The following is a 6,988-nucleotide window of genomic DNA, read 5'->3' on the forward strand; positions in this document are numbered from 1 at the left end:
TTAATTGATATTTATAGGACATTCCATCCAAAAACAACAGAATACACCTTATTCTCAAGTGCCCATGGAACATTCTCCAGGATAGATCATATCCTGGGTCACAAATCAGACCTTGGTAAATTTAAGGAAATTGAAATCGTATCAAGTATCTTTTCCGATCACAATACTATGTGACTAGATATTAATTACAGGAAATAAGCTGTAAAAAATACAAACACATGGAGGCTAAACAGTGCACTACTAAATAACCAAGAGATCACTGAAGAAATCAAAGAGGAAATCAAAAAATACATAGAAAGAAATGACAAGGAAAACATGATGACCCAAAACCTATGGGATGCAGCAAAAGCATTTCTAGGAGGGAAGTTTATAGCAATACAATCCTACCTCAAGAAACAAGAAACATCTCAAATAAACAACCTAACTTTACACCTAAAGCAAAAAGAAGAACAAAAAGAACCCCAAAGTTAGCAGAAGGAAAGAAATCAAAAAGATCAGATCAGAAATAAATGAAAAAGAAATGAAGGAAATGATAGCAAAGATCAGTAAAACTAAAAGCAGGTTCTTTGAGAAGATAAACAAAATGGATAAACCATTCGCCAGACTCATCAAGAAAAAAAGGGAGAAAACTCAAATCAATAGAATTAGAAATGAAAAAGGAGAAGTAACAACTGACACTGCACAAAGGATCATGAGAGATTACTACAAGCAACTATATGCCAATAAAATGGACAACCTGGAAGAAATGGACAAATTCTTAGAAAAGCACAACTTTCTGAGACTGAACCAGGAAGAAATAGAAAATATAAACAAACAAATCACAAGCACTGAAATTGAAACTGTGATTAAAAATCTTCCAACACACAACAGCCCAGGACCAGATGGCTTCACAGGTGAATTGTATCAAACATTTAGAGAAGAGCTAACACCTATCCTTCTCAAACTCTTCCAAAATATAGCAGAGGGAGGAACACTCTCAAACTCATTCTACGAGGCCACCATCACCCTGATAGCAAAACCAGACAACGATGTCACAAAAAAAGAAAAACTACAGACCAATATCACTGATGAACATATTTGCAAAAATCCTCAACAAAATAATAGCAAACAGACTCCAACAGCACATTAAAAGGATCATACACAATGCTCAAGTGGGGTTTATCCCAGGAATGCAAGGATTCTTCAATATATGCAAATCAATCAATGTGATACACCATATCAACAAATTAAAGAATAAAAACCATACATATGATCATCTCAATAGATGCAGAAAAAGCTTTTGACAAAATTCAACACCCATTTATGATATAAACCCTCTAGAACACAGGCACAGAGGGAACTTACCTCAACATAATAAAGGCCATATATGACAAACCCACAGCCAACATCATTCTCAGTGGTGAAAAGCTGAAACCGTTTCCTCTAAGATCAGGAACAAGACAAGGCTGCCCACTCTTACCACTATTATTCAGCTTAGTTTTGGAAGCTTTAGCCACAGCAATCAGAGAAGGAAAAAGAAATGAAAGGAATCCAAATCGGAAAAGAAGAAGTAAAGCTGTCACTGTTTGCAGATGACATGATACTATACATAGAAAATCCTAAAGATGCTACCAGAAAACTACTAGAGCTAATCAATGAATCTGGTAAAGTAGCAGGATACAAAATTAATGCGCAGAAATCTTTTGCATGACTATACACTAATGATGAAAAATCTGAAAGAGAAATTAAAGCAACACTCCCATTTACCACTGCAACAAAAAGAATAAAGTACCTAGGAATAAACCTACCTAAGGAGACAAAAGGCCTATATGCCAAAAACTATAAGACACTGATGAAAGAAATTCAAGATGATCCAAACAGATGGAGAGATATACGATGATCTTGGATTGGAAGAATCAACATCATGAAAATGACTCTACTACCCAAATCAACCTACAGATTCAATGCAATCCCTATCAAACTACTAATGGCATTTTTCACAGAACTAGAACAAAAAATTTCACAATTTGTATGGAAACAAAAGAGCCCGAACAGCCAAAGCAATCTTGAGAAAGAAAAACAGAGCTGGAGGAATCAGGCTCCTGGACTTCAGACTAAACTACAAAGCTACAGTAATCAAGACAGTATGGTACTGGCACAAAAACAGAAATATAGATCAATGCAACAGGATAGAAAGCCCAGAGATAAATCCACACACATATGGTCACCTTATCTTTGATACAGGAGGCAAGAATATACAATGGAGAAAAGACAGCCTCTTCAAGCACCGGTTCTGGGAAAATTGCACAGCTACATGTAAAAGAATGAAATTAGAACACTCCCTAACACCATATACAAAAACAAACTCAAGATGGATGAAAGACCTAAATGTAAATGTAAGGCCAGACACTATAAAAGTCTTAGAGGAAAACATAGGCAGAATGCTCTATGACATAAATCACAGCACGATCCTTTTGACCCACCTTCTAGAGAAATGGAAATAAAAACAAAAATAAACAAATGGGACCTAATGAAACTTAAAAGCTTTTGCACAGCAAAGGAAGCCATAAACAAGACGAAAGACAACCCTCAGAAAGGGAGAAAATATTTGCAAACAAAGCAACTGACAAAGGATTAATCTCCAAAATTGACAAGCAGCTCAATATCAAAGAAACAAACAACCCAATTAAAAAATGGGCAGAAGAGCTAAATAGACATTTCTCCAAAGAAGATACACAGATTGCCAAGAAACACATGAAAGAATGCTCAACATCACTAATAATTAGAGACATGCAAATCAAAACTACAATGAGGTATCATCTCACACCAGTCAGAATAGCCACCACCAAAAAATTTGCAAACAATAAATGCTGGAGAGGGTGTGGAGAAAAGGAACACTTGCACTGTTGGTGGGAATGTAAATTGATACAGCCACTATGGAGAACAGTATGGAGGTTCCTTAAAAAACTAAAAATAGAACTACCAGACAACCCAGCAATCCCACTACTGGGCATATACCCTGAGAAAACCATAATTCAAAAAGAGTCATGTACCACAATGTTCACTGCAGCTCTATTTACAACAGCCAGGACATGGAAGCAACCTAAGTGTCCATCGACAGATGAATGGATAAAGATTTGGCACATATATACAATGGAATGTTACTGAGCCATAAAAAGAAATGAAACTGAATTATCTGTAGTGAGGTGGATGGACCTAGAGAGTGTCATACAGAGTGAAATAAGTCAGAAAGAGAAAAACTAACACCATATGCTAACACATATATATGGAATCTGAAAAAAAAAAAAAAAAAAAAAGGTCCTGATGAACCTAGGGGTAGGACAGGAATAAAGATGCAGATGTGGAGAATGGACTTTAGGACATGGGGTGGGGGGGAGGGTAAGCCTGGATGAAGTGAGAGTGTGGAATGCACATATATACACTACCAAATGTAAAATAGATAGCTAGTGGGAAGCAGCCGCATTGCACAGGGAGATCAGCTCGGTGCTTTGTGACCACCTAGAGGGGTGGGATAAGGAGGGTGGGAGGGAGACGCAAGAGGGAGGAGATATGGGGATATATGTATATGTATAGCTGATTCACTTTCTTACACAGCAGAAACTAACACACCATTGTAAAGCAATTATACGCCAATAAAGATGTTAAATAATAATATATAATATAACATCAGAATTGCATCGTGGTGGGAAAAATGGACATTTCAATAAATAGTGCTGTTAGTTTTGTGTCCATTTATGAAAAAAATACAATTTGATCCCAACCTCATGTCAGCCACAGACAGCAATTCCAGGACTACTAAATGCCTAAAGATGAAAGGCAGAACAGTGAAACTTTTACAATATAATATAAAAGAGTGTCATTGTTTCTTGATACTACACAGAAAGCACTAGTTATGATGTAAAAGATTGAGAAATTCCTAGCTTTAGAATATTCTACTCCTCAAAAGTCACCCTTAAGAGAGTGAAAAGGCAAACCACCAATTCAGAGATGATATTTATTTTATATAAAACTAACAATGGATTACTAACAATACAGTATTTATAAGTAACTTCTACAAATAGAAGTGACAACTCAAGAGTAAAGTGGCCAAATCCTGAACAGGCTGGACATTCCCCACAGCCCCAGGAGGTACCACATCACCACGCTCCTGGTGCACTCCCAGAAACCCAAGCTCCCAGTCCATCAAAGCCATAGGCAGCTCCCGCAGCCCCAGGTTCCAGGCAGACTCCTACAAACCTAAGCTTTCCGCTGGGCCCAGTGCCAGGCTGGCCTCTGCAGTGTTAGCCTCCAAACTGGCTCCTGTGAACCCAGGCTGCCGACTCACCCCCACACCAGGTCGGCCCCCATGAGCTGGCTCACACGCAGCAAAGCCCCCTTCAGCCCCAGTGCCAGACAAGCCTCTAGGGGGCTGGGCTCCCAGTAGGGTCCCACAGACCCAGGCTCATGGCCCACACTAGCACCAGGCTGGCACCTGCAGGCCCAGTCTCAAGGTGGGCTCTAGCAAACCCAAGCTCCCACCCCACCTTCGTACCAGGCGAACCCCAAGAGACCCAGACGACTAGCCCACACCACTGGTCCCCAGCATCTGGTCGGCTCCTGTGGACCCAAGTTCCAGGCACCGGACTTGTCCCCATAGATTCAAGTACCAGGCTTGCCCACCTGCTGATTCAGGCACCAGACCTTCCCACCCACCAGCAGCAAGCCTGCCTGCAAACACCACCAGACAGCCCACCCAGAATCTCTGAATTGGCTGATTAGTAAAGGGATTTGCCTGCCAAAGCCAGTCTGTGAAGACTGGAACAGGTTCCTACTTCTTCAAATGCTCATGGACCACTGCAAGGCCACAAGAATCATGAATAATTGAGGAAACATGACACTACCAATGGAAACTAATACACCTCCAATGAATGACCCTAAAGAAATGGAAATGTATGTCTGTCTGACAAAGAATTCAGAATAATCCTCTAAAGAATTTCAGTAAAATATAAGAAAACACAGATAGACAACTAAATGAAATTAGGAAAATAATGCATAAACAAAACAAGAAGTTTAACAAAGAAAGAGAAACCATTAAAAAAAAAAGAGAAATCCCAGAGTTGAATACAGGGACTAATCTGAAGAATTCATAGAGAATGTACAACTTAATAGTGGAAAAACCCAGATAAGTTTTTTTTTAAATGGGCTGAGGATATGAATAGACATTTTTCCAAGGAAGACATACAAATGACCAACAGGTACATGAAAAGATGCTCAACATCACTAATCATGATATAATCACATATCATTACTAATTATACATAAGTATATGTAGAATACATGGCACATATATGTAATAAGTTATTAAGAATCAGCAAAATGCCAATTAAAGCCCTATAATACACAATTAGTTGCCACTGAAAGTTGGCCAGGATGTAAAGTAACTATTACTGCTTGAGAATGTTTAAACAAGTATAAGCACCTTGGGAATCTGTTTATTATTATTCAGGAAATTTGAAGATATAGTCTCTTGAGCTAGCACTGAACTCTTGGGAACAAACCCTGGAGAAACGCTCTCATCTGTACACCACGCATAACGTAAAAGAACTTTCATAGCTGCATTTCTCATAAGCAGCTTAGTGAAGGGTAATGCATGTGGAGACATTATTACTGGAGATTCTTGAGGGTGACATTGGAAGATAAATAGCAATGGCTAGAGCTTCTGCCATTCGTGATCTACCAAAATTGTTTTTCTGGCAAAATATACCACATAAAAAATGTGACATTTACCATGACATGACATTTAGGTGTAAAGTCAGTGGCATTAAGTATATTCACTTTATAGTGCAACCATCATCACTACATACTTCCAGAACTTTCCGTGTTCCCGACCTGAAAATCTATACCCATTAAACAATAACTCCCCATTCCACCTTGCCTCCTGCCTCCATACAGAAGGAATCTGAACACTCTAGACACCTCATATAAGTGGAATCACACAATATTTGTCCTTTTGTGTCTGGCCTACATCACTTAGTATAATACCTTCAAGGCTCATCCATGTTGTAGCATGTGTCAGAATTACCTTCCTTTTACTTATCCCATTGTATGTAAATACCACATTTTGTTTATCCATTCATCTGTCGATGGACATTTGGGTTATTTTGGCTATTGTGAATAATGCTGCCATGAAAATGGGTGTATCTGTTTGAATCCCTGCTTTCAATTCTTTTGGGTACATACCCAGAAGTGGAATTCTGGATTTCATGGAAATTCTATGTTTCATATTTTGAGGAACTGCCATACTGTTTTCCATGGTGGCTGCATCATTTTAGAGTCCCATCGGCAACGCACAAGAATTCCAATTTCTTCCCATCCTCATCAACACTTGTTATTTTCTATGTGTGTGTGTGTGTGTGTGTGTGTTTTAACAATAGCCATATTAATGGCTGTGAAGTGGTATTTCATTATTTTTGTTGCATTTCCCTAATACCAATTATTTTTAAGCAGGAACATTTACAATCCCCAACCACTGTCCCCACCCTTCTACCACTACTCCTTTCCTTTTTTAAAGCAATTAACTTTGTCAGTAGCCAAATGACTCCAGAATCTTCTGAGCAGATTTCCTCCTTAGTCCATGGCACTTCACCAAAAAAGGCACTGCATGCCCAGTCAAAGAAAGAAGTTTCAATTATTCATCTAGTTTCACAGCACATGTGATATAACTCTGCTTAGGTCCCTCCTCTAAGGTGTGATAAGCCATGTATTGAAGGGAGAAGAGTAAACCTTTTTTACTTCAAGTTGTTAATGCTGCACACAGAGCAAGTGAAAGATACTGGAAAACCTCTTAAGGATTCAAGGTTCTTTCGACCTTAGCTTGAAAATAAAAAAGAACTAGAAATATTTTCTTGCTGGTTCAGAGCCAAAGCCTCTTTGCCAGAACAACTTTGTGAAGTTACTTTCAGCTGAATGTGAGGCAAGCCTCCGGGGAAGGTCCCAAAGTGCTGAGGAC

The sequence above is a fragment of the Physeter macrocephalus genome, chromosome 11, assembly GCF_002837175.3.
Source record: "Physeter macrocephalus isolate SW-GA chromosome 11, ASM283717v5, whole genome shotgun sequence".
Taxonomy (NCBI): domain Eukaryota; kingdom Metazoa; phylum Chordata; class Mammalia; order Artiodactyla; family Physeteridae; genus Physeter; species Physeter macrocephalus.